Source organism: Alligator mississippiensis, chromosome 3 (assembly GCF_030867095.1).
Source record: "Alligator mississippiensis isolate rAllMis1 chromosome 3, rAllMis1, whole genome shotgun sequence".
In the NCBI taxonomy this organism is placed as follows: domain Eukaryota; kingdom Metazoa; phylum Chordata; order Crocodylia; family Alligatoridae; genus Alligator; species Alligator mississippiensis.
In genome coordinates, this window is record NC_081826.1 from 44,393,443 (window position 1) to 44,418,738 (window position 25,296).

At 44.0% G+C, this 25,296-nt stretch overlaps 1 protein-coding gene and 1 long non-coding RNA gene across 10 annotated transcripts in view; both read left to right on the forward strand.

Annotated features, from left to right (window-relative positions):
* LOC109285183 (uncharacterized) overlaps positions 1 to 25,296 on the forward strand; it is a 295,380-nt gene that overhangs the window by 140,483 nt on the left and 129,601 nt on the right. The window lies entirely within an intron of this gene.
* LOC106740530 (uncharacterized) lies at positions 16,178 to 22,011 on the forward strand. 2 transcript variants are annotated; one of them, XR_002092836.2, is made up of 3 exons: positions 16,178 to 16,261; positions 19,947 to 20,074; positions 21,686 to 22,011. It is a non-coding gene; the product is annotated as an uncharacterized LOC106740530 (long non-coding RNA). The 2 variants fall into 2 exon arrangements; XR_002092837.2 differs by having other exon boundaries at positions 16,179 to 16,261; positions 19,943 to 20,074.

The following is a 25,296-nucleotide window of genomic DNA, read 5'->3' on the forward strand; positions in this document are numbered from 1 at the left end:
CCCACCCTGGCCACAATGGGTGGTGGTGGCATGAAAAAGCAAGACCTGGAGCCTGCACTGTGGCTGCCCTGCACTTCCTCCCTGCCACTGCCACTGCCACCAGTGTTGCCTCCAGCCAGCAGGGCAGTGGCAATGAGCTGCAGGCCAGCCCCAGTGCCCACACCAGCCTACCTATTTCCATGCCAGCTCCCCACCTGCCTGTGGCCCCATCCCACATAGGGAGGTTTGGTGAGAGCTTTGCTCAGGGATGGAGGTGGTTACCCAACCCGCAACAGCTCCCCAAACCTCTCTACTTGGCTTGCAGACCCAGGTAATTGCCCACCTGTGATCTAAGCACTTCCCCCCAGACACCCCAAGCACTGATCTAGAGTTTGGTCAAGTGCAGGCTACTGAACTTTATGGAACTTGTGTTAAGGAGAAAAAGGAAAGCAGAAAAGTGAAAATGCTGCTGGCCACAGGTCAACCAAAGCAGTTATGAAAGCACTTTCCTGCCCCTCTGTCACTCGCCCACTGTAAGGCATGCTGGGCTTGGCGCTCAGTCTCACTCTCTGGTATCCCTGAAAGGTGACCTGAAATACAGCTTTGTATGTATGAATACTTCTGACCCATGACAGTTGTGAATCAATTCCCAAGCAGAGACATTTATCCCAGTAGGAGTGGGAGCAAGTAGTGAAGGTGAAGCAGATGATGACTTTTTTAATTTTAATGAAGATCAGAACCAGCAGCCCAGGGCCCAAGAAGTTGAGCATTACTTCTCATCTGTGAGAAGCTTATCTGAGATGTTACCTACTATGAAAAAACTATTCATCCATTATAACACAAGCATCGCCTCATCTACCCATGTAGAGCGATTGTTCAGTAGTGGGGGCTTAGTTTTGAAAGACAGAAGAGGAAAATTGTCAGATGTAAATTTTGAAATGCAGCTTTTGCTGCAGTTCAAAAAGCATGTTTAAACCATTTCTGCTATGCAACTGAATATTCTTTGTCTCATTTAAACTGATTTTCTCATTTCAGTCTAATTTTGATTTTCAGACACTTTCATTATTTCTAATTCAGATGTATTTCATACCCTTTTGTTACCTTTTGAGCAATAAAAATTGTAACAACAGAGGTTTTCTGTGGAAAAGTTTTCATTTGTCACCTGTGTATGAATATCTCCTTTCTGTTATTCTGGTATACCTATATGATGCATAGACTTTTACAAAGTACTTCACATGGAGAGGGTGAGAAGAATCTAACATTACATAAGTTTTGGTAAACTGTTATTCTGAAAACTGTTTGACAAATATAACATTTTTTTCAGGTAAAACAGGGCAAATTCCGAGTAAATGAGTGCGCTTCTGGAGGCTTATGGAAAAAGAAACCCACTCATTGCATTTGAAAATGAAAAACGATGCTAAGAGGCAATTCACCGTGTTTCACACATTTCTCATGAACCAACTTAACTTTTAACTAGTTACTCTTTTTTTAACTTACCTTTTAACTAGTTGAAAGTGGAAATATTTAATTTTTAACTTAACTCAAGTTAATTTTAAAGGCTGCTAACTTTTAACTTTAACTAGTTACATTTTTCATAAACTTTTCCCATGACTGGGGGCAGATGACAAAACAATATTATTGTAGTAGCTACTCTGCCACAACCTCTGATCTGGAAATACCATCAGTTCCGAAAATATTTAGCCTGCATGTTGTAACTATAGTGCTTTGAGATCTTTTCTGGAAAGGCGTATTTGTATATGTCCATCATTATGTTATCTACATTATTGCATTCATTACATACAGCATCATGTCCTTGACTGTTGACCATAATAAAAAAGATCCTGCCACACTCCATCATTTTACAGATGTTTCAACATAGCTGAACAATAAGGCAGTTAATAGCTCAAGGAGACTGCCGGTGACGTAAGGACAGATTGAAGATGTGTTTGGGGCTCAAGGTTTGTCAAAGGCTAGTGTCTTTCATGAGCAATAAATTCACTAAAATTAATAAAAAATATGAAGGAATTTCTTTCTTTTCTTTTTTCTCTCTCTCTAAGCTTCAGTTATCATAGAGAGAAGAGGAGATAGAGAAAGAGAGGGAAACCTCTTTCTATGTCTCTCCGTCAATTCTATTTACCATAACTAGTTTAATCTTTTCAGCTTAATTTTCAGGTCTTGCTTCCACCATTTTGTTGTGCCTCAAGGCAGTGGTACCAAAAAAACCCCCCAACCCATGTTCTTATTGCAGAGCTCTGTCTATGTCCTTTCTCAGCTCAGGAGGCTGGACAAGACATTTTCATTTCATATAATAGTGACAGTGTGATACAGCGGTGATTCCACAAACTAAGTAGAAATTTGAAAAAGTAAATGAGAATAAATAAAGTGGGGTGGTAATTGTTGTTGTTACTTTAACATCATATAGCATTTAGGGTTAGGCATGTTGGATACTGTCAGCCACTTTTGTCATTTTTATTGCATAGCATTGACAGCAAAATCATTTATCACTCCTGCGCTTATCATTCTTCCTCCCCACACTGTTACTTGACTGTGTATAGCAACAGAATAGGGTAATACAGCCACTAGCAGGTAGGGTAAGTCACTGTGCCACATTGTCATATTATGGAACATGCACTAAACAGGTGCAGTGAACAGATAAATGCATTTGAAGACTGAATGTTAAGTGCAGGTAGAGAAATAAAGCCACATTTTAAAAATTTCATAATCTCTTACTGCACCTATACACATGCTCTGGGGCAGGGGAGGGTGGGCATATTATTAGAGCGGCTCTTGGGAGACTCTCTAATTAAAATGCCTGCAGTGTCTCATGTATTCAGCATCCCATGTTTCAAAATGGTAGCAGGGACGATTTAAATGTAGCTCCACCACTGTCATCTTGAAACATGGGGATGCTGAATACACGAGATGCTGCAGCTCCAGTGCATTCTAATCAGAACGTGTTGTAGCACGGGTAAAAGTGCCCTTTATGATTAATGCTTTTGCCTTCCCTAAAGATATTAATTGAATAAGCTTTGCATGTCCTATTACGAACATCTGTAGCAAGCTTACACAAAAGTCAGAACTACAATGAGGTTTATTACAATGGGTTCCTTGAATATATGATTTTACATGGAGGCAGCATCTGTTTCAAACTGTAATGCACGTTCCAAAAATACTATGGTAACCTATATCTGCTGAGGGATACCTCTGTGCTTGAAAGATTAAGATTTCTCCCAACTATACAGTTGGTCCGATAAAAGATATCACCCCCCCAAAATCCTTGCCTCCCACTTCAAAACACAGTGCGTCAGTGTGGTGGTGGCATTTGGGGAAAGTATAGAAATGAAGAGACATCAGCAAGTTCAGGTCCTGATTTTGATCTCCCATTGGTTTTGTCCCTGTGTAAGTCCACTGACTTCAGTTGAACTGTTTGTGAGTTCAGGATCAGGCCATTGGAGTCCAGGTTAGTTTTGAATAAGTATCCAGAAGCTCGGGTACTTATCTAAAGATTATCAAAATGCTTTTGTCTACTATGGAAATCTCATGAGAGGGCCTGACTTTGTGAGATTTCTGGTTCTTCTACTTCTGTAATCTAAACTAGAAATACTAAAAAATACATCATCTTGCATGGTATTTTGCCACTTCAGAATTTAAGCTATTTATTTTTCCAGTTCAGAAACTCAAAGAGAAAATACACAAACATACTTTACACTTCCCTAATGTTTGCCAACCCAGGATTTCAAGCACTTTGCAAACACTGAAGTCAGGTCCTCACCTGGTATAAATTGGTCATGTTCCATTGACTTTAATGGACACACACAGCTTTAGACCAGCAGATGATCTAGCCCATTAATGCCTGATTCAAAGCCTGCTGAAGTCAATGGAAATTTAAACGGAAATTGGCTCACTGCACACAGACCTGATCTTTACAATGCCACTGGAAGGTAGGTGAGTCTTATTATGCATGGTTTTGAACAATCTCTGGGTTGGAAGGGACCTTGAAGGTCATCTGGTCCAGCTCCCTACATAGATGCACTATTCCTAAATCATTCTACACAGATGACTATCGAGCCTTTTCTTGAAGACCTCCAGTGAAAAGGATTTTCCAGTTTCCCTTGGCAGCTCCATTCCACTATCCTACTTCTCCTGCAATTAGGAAGTTTTTTTTCCTGAGATGTGATCTGACTGCTTTGCTGCAGTCTGAACCCCTGCTCTGTGGCCTCCCCTCTATGGCAAGGAAGAAAATGTTTCTTCATCATTCTTTATGGCAGTGTTTCAGTTATTTAAAAAGTGCTGTCATGACCTCCTTAGTCTCCTTTTCTCCATAGTTCCTTCAACTTCTCTTCATGTGGCTTGATTTGTAACTCCTTTAGCCTCTTCCACATTCCCCTTTGCATCTTTTCCAACTAGAACCCTCTGATAATGTGCCCAGAACTAGACACAGAACTCCAGCTAAGGTCTAGTCAGCACCAAATAGATTGGTCTTATCACCTTTCATTACTTGTACACAATGCGTCTAGTACTGAAGCTCCAAACTGATCAGTACACTCCGTATACTTATATCCAACGCAGTAATAACATTTTAAAATAAGACTAGGCCCAAAACAGACCCCTATGGGATATGTACTGCAGGGATATCAAAGATACCGCTGGTGGGTTGGAGCTGTCCCACGAAGCCCCACATCCACAGTCCCCTGGGTTGCTCCTATGTCTCAAGTTGAACAATATACTGCATGCAGCGTGCACCTGACTGGCCTCACGCGCAAGGCCTGGGAAGGGAGCTGCACATGACACCTGCCCTGGCCAGTCCAGGACATGCACCACCTATGGCATTCATTCTGGGGCATGCATTGCACATGGTGCCCACCCCAGCTGGTCTGGCACCTGGGCTGTACGCGGTGCCTGCTGCAACCAGTCCTGGACTGTACTGCTTGTGGTGCTTGCTCTAGCTGGTCCACGACAGTGCTGCATGTGGCAATAACTCCAGCCAGACTGGGCCCACACTGCACGTGGTACCTGACCTGGGCTGGCTGGGGCAGGTGCCTCATGCAAGGCATATCCCAGACTGGTCTGCATGGGTGCCATATGAGCTGAATCTGGCATGCAAGGGGGTGGTCCATCGGCCTGATCTGGCCTGCAGGGCTAGCCCCAAATCACTCATTTGGCCCCAGGCCAGATGAATTTGAAACCCCTGATCTACTGGAAAACTGAAGCCCAGAGAGATTAAGAGCTCAGTTTTTAATGTTAGCTCCAAATAGTTATGATCATCCATTTGTTTGTGCCCAAGCCAAATTGTCATGTGTGCTTACATATAAATAGCTAAACACTTACCTGCCTAGTTATGCCTGTAACTACCTGCTTTTTACACACAGATGCTTGGTATTCATGTACATATTTAGATCTATGCAAAAGAATGCATGTACCTGAGGTTACTTTGAAAACCTGGCCCTCTTTGAGTTGTTTGTTTTTAAACACAAAAGCATTTTTCCTCTTTTCTTATCTGGATGTTGGGACACATCTGGATATTTTAGCCTCTGTAAACTGTAACAGTAGCAGGAGGCTGTAGGCCAGGGGGAATTGCAGGGGTTAAGATTCAAGAGCTAGATGTAATTTCTGAGTCTGTGACTGAGTTTCTGAGTGACTCTGGGTGAGTCACTTAGGGCAGATACTCAGCTGGTATAGAGTCACTTGAACAGAATTATGTCACGTAAAACCTACTGAGGATCTGGCTTCAGTTTTCTGTGCCTTGGTTCCTCGTCTCTATACTATGGAGTTGTAATGCTTGCTTTCTCCCATTATTTGTCCGTCTGTCTTAGATGACAGATTCGTGACCACCTTTTATAGTGGGTGTGTACAGGACCTAGATAATGTATTTACAATTTCAGTGGAACCACTAGATGCTACTGTAATACAAATAATACATAATTTCCCCCCTTCCCCCATATACACACTTTCACATTTTCTTCTTACGATGAATCAGTTAAGACAAGGGTGTATCTTAAAGATTCACTTTGCTAACCTGTCCCCAAATCCTCCAGCTGACCCTTGGCATAGAGATGAGAGAAGTTAGTTATTACATACATAGATACCGTGGGAGAAATCCATGGCCTGTGTTATAAAGGAGGTCAGGGTAAATTATCATGAATGATATCTTATAGCCTTAAAGCTAATGAATATTTGGGGGAGCCTAAACATTGTAGGCTTATCTCAAATTTCTAAGGCCAGGTCTGCTGGCCAATGAAACATTGGATAATGTTGATATGGTTGATTATTCAAAGCTTGTCTGTTTCACCTCCTGTTTCAAAGTGGCCTTTTTGTATGTGTTTTAATGAGCAGATCTTTTAAATTACTGTTGTTTAGAAGAGTTGCCTCACCATCCCCATCAACTTACCCCCCAAAATGTGGGAGGGAATCAAAGGAGTGATGTTCACTGCTGTTTGACTTTGAATCACTGGCAAATGTTTTATGTAATACATTTTCTTCCACACAATTAAATTCTAAGGACATAGGAACTGAGCTTTTTTTTTTTAATTCAAAGGTCTCAGTAAGCAAAGAATAATGTATTCTACCCAAACTGTGAGAACAGAGCAATACAGAATAATTTACTTCACTAATGCCAAATTAAAATTCATAACACAATTCTTTAATTACCATCTGAATCCAATTCTCAAAGAAGTTTGCCCTAATTGCATTGTTGATATGCACGGATGCAAATAAGATGTTGACTGTTTCCCTCATAGCAAATGACTCTGTTTCTAATATGCATACATCTAACTACATGGGCCAAATTCATCCCTGGTTGTGCATCCTTAAAGCCAGTGGAATTATATCAGGGATTAACCTGACCCACTGTTTTTAGTTAGAACGCCTGGTCTAGTTAGCAGCCATTAAAAGTTGCCCCTCCAGTGCACATACCAAGAGAAACACACAGGGACAGTGAAAAGTAGGAAGCTCCCAGTAGGCTGGCAGGACAAAAGTGTGAAATGGACATGTGTTCAACAGCATTTGCCAGAAGGTATCTGGGAAAAAATAAACCCAGATGTTTTTCTTTGCTTTTGTGATGAAACTGAATAGGGAACTTACTTTTAAACCACAAGCACAGGTGTTGAGGAAGGAGAGAGCAGGGATATCAGACTGTTGGTACAGGGAATCAGAAATAATGTTCCATATCAAAAAGGAAAGAATTGCACAGGGATCGTGTATGCTTTTTCTAAAAATATGGTTTAAATCTCTCAGGCAGACTGTTCATATGGAAGAACATGAACACATGTGCATAACTCCAGAAGTAAAGTAAAGACATACAAAATCTGCTTTCAAGCAGGAAGCTAAATGTCAAGGAAAGGAGGGTGCTGCAGTTTTGTGAAGAATTCCATTTCTGGGGCAAACATTAAGTGTTGAGGGGACACACTTTTATGAAGAAAACTATTACCATGTTAAGAATCATGATTAGGTTGGAATATATTCCCACAGAGGGACCATTTAACTAATCAGAAAAATGAGATTTTTCTCCCCAGTCAGGGGCAGGTCCAGAGAGGGTGTGGTGATGCAATAGCAGCCCCTTTTCTACACTGTAACTTAGCAGTTCTGGTTTTCCACAGCACCAGGGCACTGACAGAAGTTACATTTATCGTGTGATTGGCCCCTTGAAAGCTGTGCCCTGGCAGAAGTCTATGGCTGCAGAGTGCTTTAGGCTAGGGACAGACATTATACATAAACCGGCTTAAGTGATCAGAAACTGATTTAAGCCAATAAAAGAACAGATGTTCAGTTCACATAAACCAGTTTGAAAATGGCTGAAACCAGTTTCAGATAAACCTGGTTGAATGTAGTATCAGACTTACCTGATTTGGCTCAAATTGATTTATGCAATTTCTGTCCCAGACCCCTTACAGGTTTAAGATAAACCAGACACCTCAGCATCCTGGCATGCTCTCTGGACTGGGCGGTGCTCTCTGCTCCACAGCAAGGCTAGCCCCTCTCCTCTGCTTCCTGCCTGCAGCTCCAGCAGAGACTTACAGGCACAGCAGGGTCTGCCTGGCTTCCCTCTGTCTTCCCCTCCCCCACCTTGCACTGCTAAAGCAGAAAATCCTCCCCTCTCTCTTCCCTCCCATCTCTCACAGCAGGGACCCCAGCCCCATAGACTTTAGGCATGTGGTATGCTAGCTAATGAAGACATGTGTATGTCTCCAATTTCACTGGGACAGGCAGACAGAACAGTGACTTCTTAGGGCTTTTTGGAGCTAATCAACAGGTCAGTTGGTAAGCTGTTTAAGAAGAGTTTGAAGTACTGGATAGAGGCCGCTGTTTTGCTGATCGGGTGATAAACACTGTTATTAGCCCCCTGCTGGCTTGCTCACCTGTCAGTTTGCTGCAGACAGTATAAAGAAGTAGAGATGGAGATTGAAAAGCTTCATATCATCAACAGATGCATGCACTACACCCCCCCCACCACCTTGCCTCAGAATGCTTGCAGGGGTCTGGGGTCTGGCAACTCTCCCGCCCCATGAGCAGTGAGTGGGGAAAAGCCTGGCATGGTGCAAGCAGATCTCCCTAATCAGAACATCTTGCTGGGACCTGGCCATGCCCCCACTCACCTCAGCACTGTGCAAGGGAAGGGAGGGGTGCTCTAGTGCCCCCCAGCTTCTAGCCTGAGCCCCTGCAGGCATGTGCATGAATTTCCTCAGTCCCGAGAGAATGTCTATCTAGTTACAAACCTGTTCAGCCTAGCCATGTTAGACTAACCTGCAAAGATTGAATCAATTCAGGCTCAGTCTTTTTGAATGCCTGTCCCTAGCCTTAAAGTGCCCAATCATGTGACAATCTGAACCCTCATTATATGATGGTCAGATGAAGGTGCTCCAAAGTGGAGCTTCTTCATTGACTTCTGTCAGCACGTGCTGGGAGCAGGGCTGGGCTGATCTAGCCCAGGCCCACCCCTGGTGCTGTCTTCAGAATCAGAGGGGGTTAAGGGAGGGAAAAGAGTTCCAACTGCGGTTTGCCTAGTCTGCGCTGGAGGGTGGGGTGGGTGTATTGGAGCCCCCACAACTAAAATGGGGGGTGGGGGGAGGGAGATGGCAGACCTAGGGGAAAGCAGCTGATGACTTGCAGTCGCTCCAACATGCAGCTTGATCCCCCACCCTCCTGGACTCAACAGAGAATGTCTGTTGTGTTGAGGGTAGGGGTCACTATAACTCATGGTGCTTCCTGTGAAGTACCATGAGTTACAGCAGGGAGCTGCACATTTGTGAGTGCCCCCATATACCTGGATCCCCTGCAAACTCTGGACCAGGAAGCACCAGCTGGGGACTATTTTTTAAGTCCCCAGAGCAGGTGAGGATCCCCCTTGGCACTCTTTCCCTTCCCCTCTGGCAGTGGTAGGTAGTCCCCGTCCCCACCCCATCTGGTCCCCTTGGTTGTTCCCCTTCAGCCTGGAAACATGCATAAGGAGGAGGAACCTATGCACTGCTATTGTCTCTAGCCAAGCCCAGCTCTCGTCATATTTACTCCCTGCAGCTGGAAAAGGCAGGAGCAACTTGGGCAGCAACAGCAATGAGCAGGTCTTCCCTTCCTGCACCCAGAGGTGTAAGTAGAGAGGGAGAAGCAAGGAATGGGAGGGGAATGGAGAAGAGGTTCTGCTCAGCATGGAAGGGAAGGGGGATGCCTAGACCAGGGGTGCGGAGAGAGTTTTACCTTATTCAGGGACTTTAAAAAGTCCCCAACTGCCGTTGCCTCAGTGTGGTCTGTTCACCCTAGTGCGGGTAGAAGGAAGGTGCCAGGAGTGGAAGAGTGAAGCTACCCCTGCAATGCTGGTTATTCCCCTGAACCCCACTTGGCAAAATTCCCTTGATCTATGTATGTCCCCAGTGAAAACTTTTGATGAAAACAAAATAATTTTTGTTAAAATTTTCTATTGAAAATTGTGACTTTCCTCTAAAAACTGAGGCTTTCTTGTATAAAATGGCAACATTTCCCACAGATTACAGGCACTTTCTTTAAAAGTTTTGTTCAACTGAAAAGCAAATTTTATGGCCCAAAATGGCAAGAAAAGAGAGTTTTCAACCACCTACATTTAATATTTGATGTACCACATTTTATACTGCATACCCCCAAAAAGATATACACTTTATTTTTGGAAGGCAGAATGTAGAGAAAAGACTTTTCAGAGTTGTGACCAACTGTGTGAAATAATGTAAGTCCCCCTGGAAACAAAGACTTTCCAGGAAGTGTGGCATCTTAGGGAACTGTCTGTGTAAGGCAGCAGGAACCTCCTGGTGTGGCAGAGCAGCAACAAAGCTAGATTTCAGATTTTTGCAAAGGCAGCAGCAAGAATGCTACTTCTTTACTCCAAAGAGTTCTTTCTAGATGTTCCTATATATAAGGAAGTGTTGTTTCCACACCACAAGCCTCATCAAGATACTACAGACTGCATGCAGCAGCTCACTTGCTTTGAACCAGGTCAGTTGCTGCATCAGGCACAAACTACAGTGCTAAGGCAATAGATACTGCTGCAGTGAGAGTGTTAACACAGGACTCTGACCCTTCTGCTTCCTGGGGCTAGAGAAGTGGCAACCATTTTGGCAGCCATTACGGCATAGGGCTTTCCTTGCTTTTATTCTAAAAGAGAAAAGTCAGTTTCCCCACTGCAGACACAGACCCCAGTTTTTGGGGGGTGATTTTGTCAGGGGAGAAAGTATGTCTGGTTTGTAAGTAATCTGATTTGTTTCTATCATTTATGTTTACATAATTTGAAACATATTTTACTGTTCTGTCCTATTTTAATAAATAATCAGCAAAAAACAGGGGGGAATACCCAACTATAAGATCATGTTCTAGTTATGAGAAATATGTACATGAGAAAACAGTGCATCCAAGCAAGTAGGATAGAGAATGTAGGATCTGTTTCTGATGAGGTATTCTCATGAACAGGTTTATCTCTCGGTTTTGCCAACTACATGGGGTAAGCAGCATTCTATGAAATTACTTTTCATTACAGCTATAAATTCTGGTTTAAAAAAAAATATTTTGAATGTATTTGTTCAGTTTTCTACATAAACCTTTTTTAAAATGGAGATCAGGAAAAAGTAAAAAATGGGGCTTGTTGTCATTTTTGCTATGTTTTGATTTATAGAGAAAATCTGTTTTACTTAATTTTTTAGTTATTACATCAGAAATTAGCTCTTCTCCACTCTTCTGATCTGGGAAAGGTCAGATCTGTGCACAGTTGGAGAACTGGTAGAATTAGGACATTAGAAAAATCAGTGCAAGTGAAAGCTGCCCTATTTTTTTCTTGCTGTTTACATTTCTGGTTTTAGTTGTTATATATTTATCTCAGGGGCCAGATCTGCTCACTAAAACTTTCATAATTACATTCAAGGGCCTGCACGGATATGGTACGTGTTACTAGAACGAACTGTCTATGGAACACATGTCTCTCTGTGGCCAAAGTTCAACAAAAGGAACAGACCTACTCACAACTTGAAAAGTTTTGGTTCATGCATTTAACTGTTGTACATCTCTTAGGCTGAGACTGGGAATGAAGTGCTTAGGCTTCAATAGTTAAGCAGGATTATGAAGTCACCTCTCAAGTCTGCACTTCTAGTATGACATATGTTGAAAGCAATGACATAGCATTATGTGGAACTGTACAGATTATAGACAATTTATTCAGTTGTCTTTTGAGATCCCTGAAGAGGAAAGTATAAATGATCTACTCAGAGATTCCTCTGGTCCCATGATTAATAGAAGGGAAATTATTGAAAGTGAAGTGGCTGTTGCTAAGCTGAAAGTTTTATGGAATGGGTGGGCCATATTCCAGGGAGATACAGGCTTGGATAAGCAGGACATCTGGCATCCCCCAAGAAGCAGACTAATCTTGGTTTCAGTGTAGCTAGAACAACCAAGGCAGTATTTAATTGCTAATGCAAGGGAAGGGTGATCAGAGACAAATGCACAACAAATTTAGTCTGTAGTGAACAAATTGAATGATATGACAAAGATTGTGACTAGCAAAACTGTTTCAATTGCTCATATATCAATGCCAGGAATCTGAGTAACAAGCAAAACAAATAAAAAATTGGGAATTTCTGATTAGTAGGGCCTGGTTTAAATTGTGGGCCCAGCTTGCAGCACAGTGACTCTTTTAATCTTGGAGTTCTCCCGCATGCCCTTCCCCACGATTGATTGGTAGAGGGGCCCCATGGCTCCACCGCTGTCTCCTGGTGGCTGGGGTGTAAAAACTGTGGTTTTAAATATGCTGCAGTTTTTGCCTCCTGTCTAGTCAAAACCATGGTTTTTGTCTCCCAGCCATCAGGAGTGAGTGGGGAGCAGCGGGGCTGTGGCATCCCTTCACCAGGTAACAGCAGGGGACACAGAGGGGCAACTCCCAGATTAAAGAAGCTGTAGCACTGTGAGCTGGACCCACAATTTAAACCAGGCCCTACTGAGTAGTGAGAAGAATCTCAATGTGATTGCTGTTGCTGCAACCTAGCAGGATGATTTGCATGACTGAAATGTTAAAATCATTGTTGTAACCAGTTTCGGAAGTATTGAGTGGGGTGGGGATGCAAGAGGCAAGGATTTTTGTGGATATGTTTTTTGGATCAGTTGCACAATTGTGATATATTTAAACAGACTAACTTTCTAGTGCAAGGTTTGCTTCTTTGAAGGGGAATGGCACTGTACATTAAATACACCCTTACTTAGAGTTATTGATAGCTAAGAATTGTAACTGTTTGGAAATTTTTTGTGGAAATGCCTTTCAGACAGAATATGCTGTTTTTACAAAACTGGCTTTTCTCCATAGGAAAATTGATAATAGTGCTGGCTCCCTAACCCTGCCCGTCAGGAAGGCACTTGTCAATGCCTCTTTCTTCCTCGAGGAGGACTGCTGAGGTTAAGGTTGAACACTGTGACTTACTGGCTCCCTGCGTTCCCTCTGGCTCCTGCTGCCAAAAAGACAGAAAGCCTGTGTACTAGGGGATGGGAGGCAGTGGAGCAGTTGAGTCTCACCCTTCTCTGCCTTTCCAGCAAGCAGAGCTAGGGCAGAGGTGAAGAGGTTGAGCACCCTGGCTTTCTGCAGCAGCTGAGCTGGAAGGCTTTTACCAATTTCTCTTTCAAAACCCTACTAGCTGGGTGCTGGAAAGCTTAAAGATTCTGTTTTGGGTCTCCTGAAATAGGATTTTCCTGGAAATTCTTTAAGGCTTTTCTGACTTTTTGTCCTGATTTAAGATAAAAAGTTATAAAAATAATGCAAAATTTTCACAGGAAAAGGTTTGTTTTCCAGCCAGCTCTGGTGAGAACCACAGCATATAGAATACATAAATTATGGATTTGTGCACTACATAGACAAGTCCAAAAGGTGACATTAATTTGGAATTTGTTATAGACCCCAGGTGAGTATTTCTCACTGTCTTTAATATGTGGCAAAAATGTATTATCTTAGGGAACTTAATGCTCAATCTGTTTATTTTATCAAAAATAAAGTTGAGAGGGGACTTGGCTTGTTATGCACTCCTCTTCAGGGTGAAGAAATATAGAGTTGTAAAGAGTTCTTTATACCAGTGGGAAAAGGCATAGCAAGAATCAAAGTTTGGAACCTGGAGTCAGGTTGGAACAAATTCAAACTGGAAATAAGACAACATTTTTGAACAGTGAAGATGATGAGTCTTTGGAACAAATTACCTAAGGATGTCATGGATTTTCCCTTCCTTTGTGTGTTAAAATCGAGACTGGATCCTTTTAGGGAAGGTATGTTTTAACCCAATCTGAGTTATGTTTTGGCCATATATAAGTTCTTGAACTAGATATAGAGTAACTGGGGAAATGTTAATATCCTATGACACACCATGATCTAATGATCCCTTCTGGCCTTAATTTCTATGATTCTATAGAAAATGAAAGAGTAATGTAATAGGTTGTTTGCTTTTTGAAGGCCTGGGGTCAGGCAGCCCCATTCAATTATCAGATCCATCTGGTAAAGGAGCAATTGATTGTAAAAGGCAGCAAACACTCAGTTCAGGGAGAGCTGCGGGCAGGAGATGAGTTCCTTCAATAGACTCAGATCACAGGGATTCAAGGGAAGGGTGTGCTTTGTACTGCTGGACGAGGCCCAAAGTGCACAAAAGAACTGGGTTTTTTTGCTTTGGTGTTTTTCCCACATTTCATATTGGAGAATGAAGTTGTTCCCAGAAAGAATCGATGAGTTTGGCAATGAGTCTGTCCTGATATGGGAAAGCAGGCCAGTGGGCAAGGAGCAGTTACAGTGACTCTCTACATTATGAGAAGCCAGACCATTGAGCCACTAGTAAAAGTCAAATTGCCACATCTGTGGGAGGCCACACAATTAAAAAAGGAAGATGGTTGGCACAGGATCAGTAGATCCCAAAAATAATGTAATGTCGGTCTATGGGACCATCCCAAATATGACCTAGGGTACTATACAGTTCAAACAGGATTAAAAGCAGCATTCAACAAGCAGGGTGCTGCACTTTCTCTGTTTTGAGTTTACAGTATGTGATTTTTGGTATCAAAAGTGTTTTGGTGCATGTGTGTGGATGACTGTCCAAAGCTGGCTTGGTCACCATGTGACAGAGATCCTAAAGAAGAAAATTTGCATCGTACTTCCCAACACTACATAAATCTCTAAAACTGTCACAGAATAGATCAGGAGGAAAGGAAGAAAAAAATGTCCTGAGCTTGAAATAAAAGAAAATCCCCTATTTTAAAGTTGTTGGGGCTTCCTTGTGCAATGTTTTCCACTTCTTAAAGGAGATAAAGTTTCTAACAATGTTTCTGTGTATTTTGTTTCTTTTGTTTTATTATCAAGAGATTAAGGTACTTTACCGGGTAAATAAATGCTGCTACATAGACAACCTAGCCAGCACCAGATTACAGAATAAATAAATCATAGATTAAACTTCACCAGGAAGCTTGAAACTACCATGCTTGTGGTGCCACATTTACCACTAACTCTCTCATGCACCTGGACCTGAACAAGTCACAGAGACTGGGAGAGAGACAATAAAGGTAGATTACAGCAGCCTTGCTTCTGTGTTTATTTTCTAAATTATGTCTGGCTATTAAATTATTATTGATTACACTATTTATTAGACATTAAATTATTATTTATTAAATTGTTGTTGTTAAATTATTCTAAAACTTACTTCATCAATAAAACACAACATGATGCTAGGAGTTCAGTTTAATATATTTGTATGCTCCTTCAGCTTGGACTATGAAGTTGAAACAATTAGTTTAACTTTGGTTTAGAGTCAGTTTCACTCTCTGATTCCTCTGAACTAGGACAGTAATTTTCTGTTTTGATTTTCAGAAAAGTAAGAGAATCTAGATTTGTAAAGGTCATTGTATTTAGCAATTAAGAACATTTTCTTTTCCTTTATTAAAACTTTTCCTTAAAAATATGCAATTATTGGGCCTATCCTACTTCACATTCCTCCTTAAATTTCACCTCAAATCTAGAGCCCTTTCTTATACATCATTTTCCATTGTGTGTAGTTGGGCACTTTATGTGAATAAGAATTGATCATATGTTGAGGGTTCATTCTGCCAGACATAGTAGGTCTTTAAAAAAACCCAACTGATTATGCTTTTTTCCGCCACCTCTCATTTATGCGTTGGGTTTTTTTTTGCAAACAGCATTTTTTAAAAGATATTTTTGAAACCTAAACATCTCCAGACTCCTGTGTTTCTCTTGGTTTCAGCTTCTTGTTACAGGCAGATGGAGGTGCCTATAGTTGAGGTTATTTCATGCCTCAGTCTTCCTCTCCTGTCAGAAAATAGCTGTAAAGCACACTGGAAAAATGTGTGTTTCTCTCTCTCTTAGGGTGCTTACAAATATTTGCCACACCCAGTCTGTGATCACGCCGTTTGCTTTAAGACGTGTGATTGTAGGCTGGGGGCATGTCTACATGTGCACATGCAGTGCTCAGTAATCGAAATTACTGTGCAGTACAGGCGCACATCTACACATGCGTGCCTGTACTGCACAATAAATATGATGACTTATGCCGACTTGAGTGTAAACTTGATACCTGAATCATCCACGTATCAAATTCATGCTCAACTAGTTACTGCATAGTAACTCACATGTATGTGGAAGGGCACTGTTGGTGCCTGCCACTTTAAGGGCTGAGACAAGCAGCCAGCAGGTGCTTGATTGTGGCAGCCATTTTAGATCTCTGGCTGCCTATATAAAGAGAGCAGTTACCTGCTGCCAGGCCAGGCAGAAACATTGCTTGGCTGCAAGGCTGCATGCAATATCCTGGAGGTAAGAGCAAGAGCTTAAGGAGATGGTTTGGAGGCTACTGGACTTGGATATGACCTAAATCTGCACCCTGCTGGGAGTGGGTGGCCTGGTGGGGCTCCCAGTGGTGTGGGAGCCCCCAGGAAATGCCAGGCCAGTTACCACCCCAGTGAAAGGTGGGTTGGGGCACCTTAACCCCTAGCCCCCATGATACTGTGGGTACAAGGGGGCCAGGCATGGCTATGACTACCTGAGCCCCCATTGGGGAGGGAAGACCTGTGGCCCCCAGTGATGGGGTGGAGATGAGGAGCCCCAGTGAGGGGAAAACCAGACAACTGGGAGCCCAGTACATGTGTGTGTGAGTGTATAGAGTTGCTTGGTGAGGGGCTTAGGGTGGAATTAGCCCAGGGTTTTGCCCTGCGGAGTTGGGGTACTCATGGGAACTGAAGGGGCTGTGTGGTGAAGCCACTATGTGAGCAGTGAAACCTAATGGCCCAGAGGGGTTGCTCAAGGAGGAGCAGGGTGGTGGAGTGTGGCCTGGTGATGGGCAGTATGCCAGAGGCCCTGGTGAGAGAGGGGTAGAGTGGAAGAGGCCTCCTGTGAGAGGGGAGGTGATATGAATGTGTGTGTGTGTGTGTGTGTGTGTGTGTGTGGAGCCCAACTTTGGACTCGGTTTGCTCTGGTCTCAGGCTGGGAGTAATATTAACCTGGATGCCATCTGCGAGGCTTGGGCTGCAATGTAGGGGAGGAATGGAGCTGCAGATAGCGCCCCCTGGCATTGGGGCAAGAATTGGCAGCCTCCCACCTAATTAACACCATAATTATGTAGCCTCAAGCCATGGCAGGTGAGGAGGCAGGCTGTTGGCCCAGAAACAGGTGGGCAGGCCAATGACAGACCGGCCCCGAGAGAGCCCCCTGTTATAGTGTAGATGCCTTACTGCACAGTAACACTGTGGGTGTGGACTGACTTGGGTCCCAAATCAGTCCACACACAGCATTAATGCACATTAACATCTGCATGTGTAGACACTGGCCTATTCCTGCTTACTGCACAGTAAATTTTAAACCAGAGTAAATACACATGTGTACATGCCACTTCTAGTGTATGTCTAGATGCTCTCTGGTACCAGGAGCCATGCAGGGAACCTGGTGCAAGTAACTCAGGGTGGGCAGGGGTGCTAGCAGGTTTGCAGTGGTGGGGGGAGGTGTTGGTGGGATTTAACTTAAGTGAACTAACTTGGATCAAGCCCACCACTTTTGGCTCAACTTAACCCCCCTGAATGTCTACATAAATCAGCACTTAGATCAACCTAACCCCAGTTAGATCAATCTAACTGTAATGTTTGTATGTACTCTTAGGGGTTTGGCTGCACAGGATGATAACCTATTATTACTGTTAAATAACAGCATCTCTGCTGTGACCTAGAGATATGAACCTTAAGCGGGGTTCCAATGTTAGACCCTAGAAACTCCATATTTTGGACCTCATTTTTCAATTTGCTGTTTTAAAATACATGAAAGTTGTCTGGCACAAAATTAAAATACTTTAAAGATGGATTTCAGTAGCTCAGCTAGTAGACATAAACTTTAGTTGCAATACATGCCATTCCACCTTCCATAAAATACTGCTGTGTTTTGGCTTGAATTCCATAAAGCTTTAGGCTTGGTTACTTACTGTAGTGTTAGGCTGCTGTGGGTTTTCTCCTAGGCAAGAGATTTCATTTCTTCTAATGGATCCTATTGTGCTGTTATAAAAATGCCTAGTGGAAGTACTGTGACCTGGCTGCCACTGCATGCCCCGACCATGAATCAGTGCATAGATATTTTGGATTACAAAGGCAAATGGGTGGTAAACTGCTTTGCAGGAGATGGTACAGAAACCAGTGTAGCACATTAAAACCAGAAGGGAAAAGTAGTGTTTTTAAACCTTGCTCAGAGGAGCTCTTTGACCCTGCTAATTGATAAGTAGTAAAGTGTGAGAGAAAGCAGACACATGCTGTAAAACATGCCTTTCAGATTCTTTCCCAAGGATGTAAGGAAAGCTGGAGAAAGGGAGGCTAACTTTCAAAGCAGCTGTTTAAATCTGTAGTGCAATGGGTTCAATCTACAGCAAATCCAACTAGTGCATGATAGGATTTGTGATCTACTTGCCTCTACGATGCTGCAATAAAAGTTGACAAAAGATGAATGCTGAGGACTGCATTAATCAGAGTGTTCTTCAGTATGAAGTGGATTCTTTTTCCAGAGAAGCTCATTAAGTCATTTAGAGATACTGGCCATTTGTAAATAGTACAATGAATTTGATAGGATGAAAGAACACTGTGGACCTACAGTATTAGTAACTTTTGCAGATGTCTACTCAAACTGCAGTGCTCAGATTCCTGTAAGCAAATTAAATGGATCACAGGATATTATACCTGTATACAGCATCTACTTAGGAGGTGTTTTCTGTACACGAAGAAAATCAGTTGGAAAAAGTTGAGGGTACAGGGAATCCCTTATGTATATATTAATTTAATACATAGCTGTGAATGGCTTGCACCTGTGTAGAAGGGCAACGAGGAAAGGTTTCAATGCATGTGTGACATCTGTTTAGTAAATTTTAGTGTACTGTATGGGCACCAGCCTAAGACTTTTTTTTGCAGGGGTCATGCAAGTGATGAATGACCTAAATTTCTGCTGATTTGAGATGGATTAACATTCTGATTTGTCTCAGTGGGGAGGAGAGAAAGAAACAGTCTACATAGCACAAACTGGAGAATCCAGAATTATTGCATTAGGGCCATGTTGCATAGACCTCATAATACACGTTAAGTGCGCTTAAAACCTGAGCGGCTGCATGTTCAAGCAGTAAAACGCATGCTAAAGGCACTCATATCTTAGCAGACTTGCAACTTTTTGCACAAGGAGTATCTCCAGATGGTATTAAGTAACACTTGTTCAGCTACCATCAGCCTGCTCCATGGAGATAATAAGAGCAATGTACAATCTGCTGGCATTACAGGATGCACCACTCCCAGCTCCAACCCCCCCCTCCTCCCCCAGCTCTAAGGGTTGGTCTATTGATCCACCTGAACTCTACTGCTCATGGGGGTGGTACCCCAGCCCATATGATAGCACCCTGAACCCCCATTGAAAGTCTCAAGGTTTGCTGAGGTCTCCACTGTTGCTTGAATGTTTCAGTATGAACATTAAACACCTCAGTTCATGAACTGAACCAAATCGGAGGATGTCCTCCTTGGACCACTGCAGGAGGGCCATGACCTGGACTTGTGATGAGGTACTAGACTTCATCGTGATCTGGGGTGAGGAGAGAGCCATTGGTACCCCCACTAAGAATGGGAAGGGCAGCTGACAAAACCAGGAGGTCTATGAGTATATTGTAACCCAGATGGTGGCTTGGCACGTGATCTGTTGCAAGTCTCACTCTGCGCTAAAGTGGAGTGTGTGAAGTCATAATACATTTGGGGCAGGGACACCTACATCTTGGGTGCCATGAGGACTCTGGTCTCCTACTCTGAGGAGCTATCAAGAATCCTTCAGACAGGCCACACTGTCACTCCTTGTCACACTATTCACTGCATATCTGCAGGCCCACTGTGGTGTAGCAGTGGTGATGCAAATGATTGAATCCTCTTCACTGCCTTCTACTGAACCAGCTTTGAAGGGGCAGAAGGATGCCTGATCAGTGAGTTTGTTCCCTAGCTAGATCCTGACCCAGACCCAGGATGCACAAGATGGGGACCGCTCAGATGAGTCTCATTGACTGAGTGGACACAGATGAACAAATACCAGCTGATTGTAAATTTCAGCAACTCTGGGAGGAAAAGATTACAGGTGAGGTGACTCTGGCTCATGGTTTGGGGATGATCCCCCTCTGCGGATGGTGTGTGGCTCAGAAGTGACTTGAGGCTCACTCTGGGTTTGGTGTACATGGTGAAATGCCTAGGTAGTCGGGGTTTAGGTTTAGGTGGTGGGGTGGCAATTAGTACAGATTGCATCCCAAGTGTAGGGAGCATTAGAAAGCAGGGGCATTGTGTTCTACACAGTGCAGCAGATGTGAGAATCGGTGCTACACCCCTGCTTAGACCATGCCAGTTGTGCATGGGCCAGTGGCCCAGTTAAGGTGCTCAATGGCTGGGCCAGGTAGAGTTAACCCTAGTTAAAGATTCATTCTTGCATGCAAAGCAGTCAGTGGAATCCTGATCCATCTGCCCCACCCAACCCTCAGACCATGCTGCCTAGCAATGGCAGCTCACAACCCACCCTTCCCTTGTCTCCTCCTTCCTCTATGGACATTTTGCATGCACTGGGGAATGCTGGTAGATTTGCAGGGTGGCATCCTTACTCTAGCCTGAGGATATTGGTTATGGCTAGTTGAAGTCTATGTGCCAGTACCTAGAAGCAAGTTTAGCAGAGCTCCCACGTGTATGAACAAGGTCCAACCCCTTGCACAGCTTGTCGGGGCACCAACATGTGTGCGCACACAGAATCAAAGGCTCTTATTTAGTTGCATCTGAGTGTAAGCAAAGAGGTGGCAGAAGGGATAAAGCCCTGAGGGGGGAGGTGTCACTTGCTGTAATCTCTTGCTGCCCTGCATTCTTCCCCATAAGGCACTGTTGACGTGGTTAGTGGCAGTCTTGTACACTCTTCTGTAGGGGCCAGATGTAGACTGGTCCAGCAGCAGGGAATGCTGTCATTATTTGGCTCCCAGGAGGGCATTCTGAGTGGCATTTGAGCAGGGCATAGGATGGGGGGCATCACTTTTCAGAGGACAGCTTGTGGCCTGGGGGGGGGAGGTGGGGGAGGGCAAGGAGATCCCAATTCGGGATGTGTGACTCCTATGCTCACATTACAGCTTCACAGACATCCTGGTAGTGACAGCAGCAACGTTTCCAAAAGCCTCACATAAATCTGTAGGATTGCTACCTTTCCCAGGGAACCATCATAACTGGCTCTTTGTTTCCATGACTCTAGGGTTTGTACTGACATAAGAGCTTGCAGAAGCATCAGGGCATGTCTTGTGAAATCACCACCTGCAAGCTCAGAGTTCATCTCTTTGCTGCTGGGAATCTTTTCACAGAGATATCAGGTGGAGAAGAAGTGCCCTGAGACAGAGCCAGACAGTCAAGTTGGCTTGGGGAGCCTTCCTAAAGAGAACCTCTGTGGAGGGAAAGGGAGAGGGACAGGAGTTAACTGCAAGTAGGTAGCTGAGAAAATGCTTAACATGGTGCAGTCTTGATCTTGTCCTGCTTGCCGAAGGAAGTGAGTGAGTCAGGAGAGTAAGATGCTGAGGTTTTCCCTTGTAGTATCTACAAGGTCTACTGTGCTGTCAGACACAGTGTGTTGTACACCTGCAGAGCATGTTTGGAAATCCAGAACCAACGCATGTTATCTACTAACAGCAGAAGTGACTTTGAGTGTGCTTCTAAAATGTTCACTCCTCAGTGTTAGCTCTGGCCGACAAGAACTCAGGAGGTTCCAGCACCGATGCTGTCCCAAGGACATGAAGAGATGCTCCTGCTCGGAGGTTGTCCCATAGCTGAAAATGTTAGTGGGACCAGCAAGGTCAGATGCTGAAGAGCCTTGTGGAGTTCTTCACATGCTGAGCCAATGCAATGGACAGCTGGTTTTCTGCTAGGAGGCAGACCTGTAGATAAGGGACTTGGGCTGAACCAAAAGCCACCCTACAGTACATTTACCACAACTGTACACTTTGTCCACTTTGCATAGATTATTTGAGAAAATAAAGCTTGAACAGTTGTAACATTTGTCTTTTGTGTGTGTGTCCCATCCAGGCTTCAGGTTAAATTGCTCACAACCCCAATTAACGCAGTGACTCATGCCTCCGTTTCCCGCTTCCAGACAGGCCTTGAAGCTCCCAACGCAGGATCCTATGTCTTGGTTTCCTTCTTCCAACTAGCCTTGGAAAACTCCCAGCACAGGATCCTGGTCCCCCATGGGTCTTCCAGTGTTTCCATTCCTTAACCTCCCCCCTCCAGTTCCCTTGGTCCCAAACTGCCCACAATAGTGAGTACTAAGTCCAGCAGTTACAGTGTGAGATATTTACTGAGCATCTTTAGACAAGCACACTAAAAGTACAGTGTGGCAAATGAAGGGCTCACAATTGCTCAGAGGTCCCCTGCACCTCCTCATACTCTCAGAATACTGTTGCAGCAGGTGGTAGCCATAGCTCTCCTGATCAGATCAGAGCTTGGTGGTGGTTTTGTCCGGGATGCTTGGCCAGGAACATTGTTTTGGTTAGACACCATAAACTGCTAGAGACATCCATCACAGTTGGTCTGTCTGGAGCCAGCCCTGGTTTCCAGGAAGGCCTACCCCACTTCACCTCATATATTGCAGAGGATGGAAGTGGCACTCGTGAAGTTGGGAATGTTTCTGGGCTAGAGTGCAAGGTAGACCCCTGGGATGTCTAGCACACATTTAGGCACACCTCACCACCATCCAACAAATACTTACCTCGTAACTGAAAAACTCCTCCTGGGGTCCAGCCAGCTAGTGCATGGCTTCATGAGCCAGGGGAGTAGCAGGGAGGCCAGGCTACAAGTGATTAGTGTGGGCACCCCTCCCAAATCTATGGTAAGAGTGCTGGGGTGACCTCCTCTTACTCTATCATCTCTGGGAAACTGGAGTTCCTAAATATGCAGGCAATTGTGTATTCGGGAAGATCATGCAACATTGATGCTAGTGAAGGACCTCTGGTGGTCAGCAACTCCCTGGAGTATAACTGAAAAGAACCCTGTATGGTGAGGTATGGCAGGAGGAGTGCAGAATGGGTATGTGGATCTCATCAACAGACCTGACACAATTTGGGAAGCCCATCTATTTGAACTGTATAATAACCTCCTGTAGGGCCATGAGCTGGATGAACTGAGGCCCAAGTATTTTCATTCTCAAGTATGGTGTAACACACTTTGTGCACAATTATCATTGCCATCATCTGTTTCTCATTGAACTGGTTGGCAATGAAGTGCAGGCTACCTGTGTTTGCCAACTTCCAAACCACTAGGGCCATGTGTCTCTCGATGGACAGAAAGTGTTGGAGCCCAATGTGCTGGTGCTGGACCAGGGGACCAGCTTGGCACAAGGATCCATGAGTGTGCCATGTCATAAAGTTTCACTGCTGCCACTTGTCCAAGATTCTGAGCATGAGTTGCTCCCACCAGTCCAAGCTCACAAGTAGTGCCCAGCAGCAATGAGGTGGTATCCAGTTCCAGGCCTACAGTGCACTGGCTTGTATGGCATTGTGTTGTGTATCCTGCTGCCCATGGCAGCATCACAGTCCTCAAAGTAGTGCCTGGAACTCACACCAGCAAAACATGGAGTGCCTGTGGATTACAGCAGTCAGGGCAAAGATTTGCTCAATTCCACCACTTGTCACCACCAGAAAGCCCCTGGAGATCCAATTCCAGCTGGAACAGTCAGTCAAGGAGGGATTGGAGATCCTTTGCTAGGTCCTCAACTCCAGCAAAAAAGCTGGCCAATCAGTGCCTTTGGCTGCACTCAGCTGTTTTCAGCCACTGTTGGAAAACTGGGAAAAAGCCACTCCCACCCAGCATGTTAGGAGGCCTGCTTACTGCCTTTCCTGTGGCAGAGTGTGAACTGTGCATGTAGAGTTCATAGTAAACATTATTGTGCAGCTGCTCAGCATGTGCTCTGACTTTACTACCATGTGACATTCTACACAGGTGTAACACATACTAAGTGTCCAACACCTTGGACCCTTACTTTAGTGGGATCGTGTTGTCACTGATGAAAGGGGACTTCTTGTAAGCATATTAAGAAAAGTGGCATCTTTGCTTTTTTTTTTAGATTTCCAGTTGAAAGATGCCATGCCTACTATTGCATAACAGGGTGAGATTTTGGTATAAACAAAACAAAACCCTGCAGCAGGGATCTCAAAAATAGATAACCCAATTCTTGTCAGAGAGGGCTTGAGAAAGAGAAATGCACCCACCTTCATTGCCATAAGTGGGCAGTGCCATAAGTAGGACAGTGCACAGAGAGAGATGAGAGAATTATTCTACTCTGAATTAGTGCTAAATTAGCCCACTGCAATTATATCTTTAGGCATGTGCCATTTAAAATTCCCTTTGAATGCTCCTGCTGTCACTCAGTCCAGGCAGGGGTTACTTACTCAGAGGTAAGAGCTGACATCATCAAAAGGAAACATGCTGGATTTTTTATTTGAAGATTCTGTCTCCACTTGGTCTGATCAAAGGTTATAATCTGAGTTCTTTTCTGAGGAAAAGATGACTGATGTTGATTGAGAGGGTAGGGATCCCATACTGAATATATTTAACCACAAAGGGAGAAAGGTTGTATGTACTATATACTGCAAGAATCCCTTCTTTTGATGGTGTATTTTATTTGCTGTTTTTGCAAAATAACTCTTTCCAAAGGGGTCCTGAGGACAGTCAGCTGGAGACATGGGAGTATGACGTTAGTGGGGTCAGTAGGATGATAATGACTCCCAACACTGATATGGAGACCCAGGGAATCCATGGCCAAGTATGAATCCTCTCTATTTGGCACTGGTGAGGCCACATCTAGAGTACTGTGTCCAGGTCTGGGTCCCCCACTACAGGAAGGATGTGGTCAAATTGGAGGGAGTCCAGCAGAAGGCAACAAAAATGTTGAGGGGCTGGGGTACGTGAGAAAAGGCTGAGGGAACTGAGCTTATTTAGTCTAGAGAAGAGAAGACTGAGAGGGGATTTAACAGCAACCTTCAACTACCTGAAGTGTGGTTCCAAAGAGGATGGAGCTGGACTGTTCTCACTGGTGGCAGATGGCAGAACAAGGAGCAATGGTCTCAAGTTGCAGCCAAAGAAGTTTAGGTTAGATACTAGGAAAACTTTCTCACTAGGATGTGGTAAAGCATTGGAACAGATTACCCAGAGAGGTGGTGGAATCTCAATCCTTAGGAGGTTTTTAAAACCTGGCTAGACAAAGGCTTGGCCAAGATAGTCAAGTTGGGGCTGGTCCGGCTTTGAGCAAGGGGCTGGACTAGATGACCTCCTGAGGTCCCTTCCAGCCCT